Source organism: Pseudopipra pipra, chromosome W (genome assembly GCF_036250125.1).
Source record: "Pseudopipra pipra isolate bDixPip1 chromosome W, bDixPip1.hap1, whole genome shotgun sequence".
NCBI classification, from domain to species: domain Eukaryota; kingdom Metazoa; phylum Chordata; class Aves; order Passeriformes; family Pipridae; genus Pseudopipra; species Pseudopipra pipra.
In genome coordinates, this window is record NC_087580.1 from 46,147,108 (window position 1) to 46,152,736 (window position 5,629).

The window sequence follows — 5,629 nt, forward strand, 5'->3', positions numbered from 1 at the left end:
TAGCACACAAACTCCAATTTATCAAAGGCACTCCTTCTGTTTCTACCCCCTGGAGGCAGAGTCCCTGACACCCCCAGTCCGAGCACTCCTGCAGTTGGAAGACTTGGATGTCCCTCTGTCGCCTCAGGCACTCTCCCCTGAAATGCCCTTTCTGCTCACAACAATAGCACTCTCCCCTCCCCTCCTGCACAGGAAAGCGATCCAAACTCGTTCCCAACCTCTGCAGCACCTGAGGAGGTCCCCTGAAAGTTCAAACTTCTTGTCCCTTACCACGTCCATGATTACGATATCTGTTTTGTGACGTCCCTACACTTCCCTGTCCAGTAACTTGTCTATCCCCTTGTTTATTCACCTCTTTAACTGTGGCTATCATCAGCCGGGTCTTTTGTTTCTATCTTTTCTCATCTCTCCGCACATATACTTTCAGTGCTTCCTTCAACAATTCATTCAGATCTTTTTCACTCCAATCCTCTAATTTTTCTAACTTTTTCCTAATATCTATCCACGAAATGCAGTCACAAAGTTAGCCTTCAACAACTGTTTCCCTGTTGGAGTATCTAGCTGAACTCCCAAATATTGTTGTATATCCTTTTTCAGCCTCTCTAACCATTCAGTTGGTGACTCATCTTTCCCCTGCCTCCTGTCAAAAGCCTTGGCCATATTCTGCACCCAGGGTGCTGCTTCCCGAATTCCCTTCACAATACAATTCCAATAATCAATCATATTTTGTCTCCCTTCCTCTGTATTCTGATTCCAATTTGGACGAGCCACAGGAATCTTTTGCTCTCCATTTTGACCGTGCACCCCCTGGGGGTGCTCCCGGTCCCAAATACGGATTCCCGTTGCCCTTATCATTTCCCTCTCCTCCACGGAAAATAATATTCCTATTACATATTGCATTTCATCCCACGTGTATATATTAGGTCCTAAAAATTGGTCAAATTGCCAAACCTAATGGATCTTCCAGTAATTTCTTCATCCCTTACCAAATTCCCGTACCTCAGCACTCGTCAGAGGGACATTTACATAGCCTATACCCCCTTGTGCTCCATGCATCGGGACTTCTCTAAGGGGATACAGTTCCCTGGGTGCCTCCGAACCCCGTCTCCTCCTGGTTCTGCCCTTTGTCCGGGAAGGACCTGGAGAAGATGTTGCGTTCGAGTTTTGCACTTCCTTCTCCCCAGGGTTATATGGGGGAGGATTTAAGATCATATTACCTGAAAGATTTTCTAAAGGATCTCACTCAGAACCCTTCTTCTTTTTCTGATCGCTTTGGTCATTACTTTGGTCACCACTAACTGCATGAACCGGGAATAGTCTGACCCTACCCAGCAAGCAGCATATGCACTCCACGGTTCCATCCCATGCACATGAATATTTAACGCTTGACAAATCCAATATTCAAATGAACCAAATTGGGGGCCAATAAACAACCTGATAGGTGGATGAAGACAACCAATGGACTGCACCAGTGAAAGCAAAGATTGCCTTTTAAGGAAGAAAAGAGCAAGGCCTGGCATGGGAGGAGCGGAGGGAGTGGTTCTGCAAATTGAAGGGTCTCAAAAGGGCTCCTCCCTCCCATTCGGGGTGTGCTCGAACCTGGTCACGAGTTTGGTGCACTCAGCATGCTGTTAATAAAGTTCTTTGTTTCACTTTATTTGGCTGTCTCCAAAATTTTAATTGGAGATATTTCTCACAATTTGGGGGCTCACCCGGGATCCAACTTCGACTGGTCCGGGTGAGGGACCAGTGAACCTGGAAGGTGCATCCCACTGATTTCAGCGGTCCAGAGGCCTGGGCCCTCTTCTGGGTCGACAGCGACTGAGGACCCGAGGACGAATGGAGTGAAACAAAGAAAGGGGGAGGAAAGGGAACCGGATCCAATATAGAAATTAATCCACGGCAACCATCAAACCTCATGCACAGGACCCAGTAAGAAAAGAGAAGGGCTATCCTCAATGTATTACCAGGAGGTTGGGTCAGAGGAGTGCACATGTGTGTGGCTGAGATGCATAAAAAGGTGCGAAGCAAGTGAGGAGTCCTTCTAGCCATGTTTCTATATCCCCATGAGGGGACTGGCCAGCAAAGGGATGAAGCGGTTGTTGTGGAGCAAGAGTGTGGTACTCCTCAGGGTGGAGGACTGTGAGTGGCTCTGGCTTAAGAAAGAAAGCTTTTGGGTGGTTCCGGCGTAGAGAGAAGGGCTTTTAGGGTGGTTCCAGCTAAGAAAGAAGGTGTCTGGGTGGTTCCGGCTCAGAGAGAAGGCTTTCTGGTGGTTCCGGCTTGGAAAGAAGGTTTTTGGCTGGTTCCAGTTTAGGAAAAGGGTTTTCAAGTGACTCCGGTGGAAAAGGAGGCTCGAAGGTGTAGAGCGTGTGTGTGTGTGCTAAGGGAGGACCATATCCCGTAGTGTGTGTGTGCTCACTCCTTGGGAGTGCATTTGCACATATGGGTGTGCCAAAACAGGTAAAGACGGACAATGGACCCTCATATGTGTCAAAACAAACCAAAGATTTCTTTGCATTGTGGGGTATTGAACATATAACAGGAATCCCTCACTCCCCAACGGGGTCAAGCAATCATAGAGCGTACTCACCGCACTCTCAAAGATATGCTAAAAAAGCAAAGAAGAGGGAATACAGGATTAGCTCTGCAAGATTGCTTGAATAAACCTCCGTATGTACTTAATTTCTTAAACAGAGTGACAGAAAATTCCACCCCAGTACAGCGACACTTTATACCTGCACTCATGCCTGAAAATTCAAAACCCAAAGTAATGTTTAAAGATCCACAGGCCAGTGGCAAGGTCCCTGTCCTTTGATAACATGGAGAAAAGGGTATGGTTGTGTTTTAACAGATCGTGGACCGAGATGGATTCCCTCACGTTGTATACGATCATCTCTTGCGTCATCCTCATGACCACTGGAATGCCTGCAAGAATGCCTCCTCCTGCTCCAGTCTCACCCAAATGGCTCACCTCCAGCAGAAAAAGTGTTTGGACTACCCTAGCAAAAGCTACTGGGACTGACACACTGTGTCTGTCAGTAGCCACCCAGACGAATCCATTTCGCACCTGTCTGGTAGGAATTCCACTCTCCAGTGAAGAATGGGATGCTTTTTTGAAAAAGCACCAACCCTTATGCTCACACCCAGAAATTCATAATGTAACCTATAGATGACTGCCACGAGAAGCATAGCACAGATCATGGCCAGCCCAAAAAGCCATATCAAAATTATTCTACAAATTTAACTGTAGAACCTCAAGAATTAGATGTCATGAGCAGCTCAACTGCTCCCCTGTGTTTCTATTTTTATCCTGAAAATCCATACACACACGATCCATTGATATTTAGATGTATCTCCCATGGGAGCATACCACAATGACAGCTTTTGGTGCAAACATCGCTTGAATGCAGTTAACATCAAATCTAAAACTTTTCCAATTGGGACTGCCAGATGATCTGTTCCTAATTTGTGGGGGAGAGAGTGTGAAAAGGCATTCCTAGCAAAGCAGAAGGAGGACCCTGTACTTTGGCAAGCTTGCTCTGTTTAATCCAGTAAAACCCCCCTTGCTTTCTAAGAGCTTTTCACCCAGTAAACATCCTAAACGCTCTTTTAACAAGCAAGATTTTAATACACATAGGTTTAAGGCAGATTGTGATTCTGAAATCATATTTTGGAACCACACACAGAGATTTTTTAGTAGCTTTTTGATTCCAGGCATAGGAGCTGGTCACTCTTGACAAAATGGGATGTTGGCTAGCAAAAGAAGCAAATGCCACCAGCTCCGCCCTAGAAGACTTGCTTACAGATGTTAGTTCTGTGAGACAAGACACCCTGCAAATTAGAGCAGCCATAGATTTTTTGTTACTAGCTCATGGTCACGGCTGCAAAGATTTTGAAGGGTTGTGTTGCATGAATTTCAGTGACCACTCAGAATCTATTCACAAGAGTATTGATAAGTTGAAAACTTTAGCCAATCAGCTAAGGGAAAATAATGAAAGCGAAATTAGTAGTCTGTTTGATTGTTTAGATGCTTTTAATGTTGGTGCAGGGTTTAAGAAAATACTTATTGTAGCATTTTTCGGAAGTTTTGTGTTCCTTTGTATTTTGTTATGTGCTCCTTGTTTACTCTCTTGTATTCAGTGAATGATCAAACAAAGTTTTTCCCGAGCTTTTCTTTTTCAGTTACAAAATTAAAAAAAACGGAGATGAAGGGGCCCAAAACCAGCTGTCAGCAAAAAGGAGTCTAATCAGCTTGAGCTAATATATCTTGGGCAACAGGGGCTGACAAGAATCCTGTGATCTGAAGAGCTGGACCCTTCTCACAAGACCTGTAAAAGTTCAACCTTGTGAATTAAGCCTGGTTCCAGCAGAAATAAGAAAGGACTTTTGAGATGATTGTATCAGACCATGTCTAAACCTTTTTAATCCCTTTCCCCCATGTAATCTTGGTTGAAGGAAATATTAACCTATTGGGTAAACTGCAGTAAAACTTGTGTATTTTCCCTAATTAACATAGCTCATCCTCCTCATTAACATGTCCTGCCCCAAGACCCTTATATTGCGAAGCGCGTGTTCAATAAAGAATTCCAGTTTTCTACCCCATATCTGGGGATCACTTAGTTTTTTGACCGCCCACTGCAATGGGCAAAAGAATGTGTACCTTAAAGATCTAAAATTGTAAATCATATTTGGTTTATCTTTTAGACTCTTTGTTTGAGGCCACTATTGTCTGGGAACAATATTTAATCATGGTAATTTTTATTGACATTACTTCCAGTCACACTACCCAGATCTTTCCAATGGCTTAAGATACAGCCCAGAGGGCTCTTTCTTGCAACCTTCTTACTCTTGGCTATTTCCCATGATAATTTACAGTTGTTTCTTTATTTCTTTTTCCATTTCCAATCCTTAAATGTAACTATTTTTTTATGTTAGGAAGTGCAGGAAATAAATATTGGGAAGTTGATTAAAACTAATGCCACAGAAAATAATAAAAAACTTTTCTTAATCACACTGCCTGCACCCGACAATGAGATATTAACAAATGCTGATTAAAATTAATGTCACAGAACAATAAGAAAGCTTTTCTTGACCACACTGCCTGCACCAGACACTAAGGTGTTAACAAGTGCTGATTAAAAGCGGTTACTGCAAGACAATTAGAAAACTTCTCTTACCTCACAGCACTTACACCAGATACTGAGAGCTATACTTCACACACATTGCACTCACTAAACTTTTGGAATAATTTATTAAGACACACAAGTTTTAGCTCACACACCGTGCACGAACTCTGAAACAGAAACAATTTACCGAGATATAATACACACTGCACACAAACTCCGAAACAGGAACAATTTATAAAGACATACTGCACACAAACGCCAAGACAGAAACAATTCACCGAGTCACACAAGTTTTGGCTCACACCGCACGCAAACCCCGAAATAGCACACAAACTCCAATTTATCAAAGGCACTCCTTCTGTTTCTACCCCCCTGGAGGCAGAGTCCCTGACACCCCCCAGTCCGAGCACTCCCTGCAGTTGGAAGACTTGGATGTCCCTCTGTCGCCTCAGGCACTCTCCCCCTGAAATGCCCTTTCTGCTCACAACAATAGCACTCTCCCC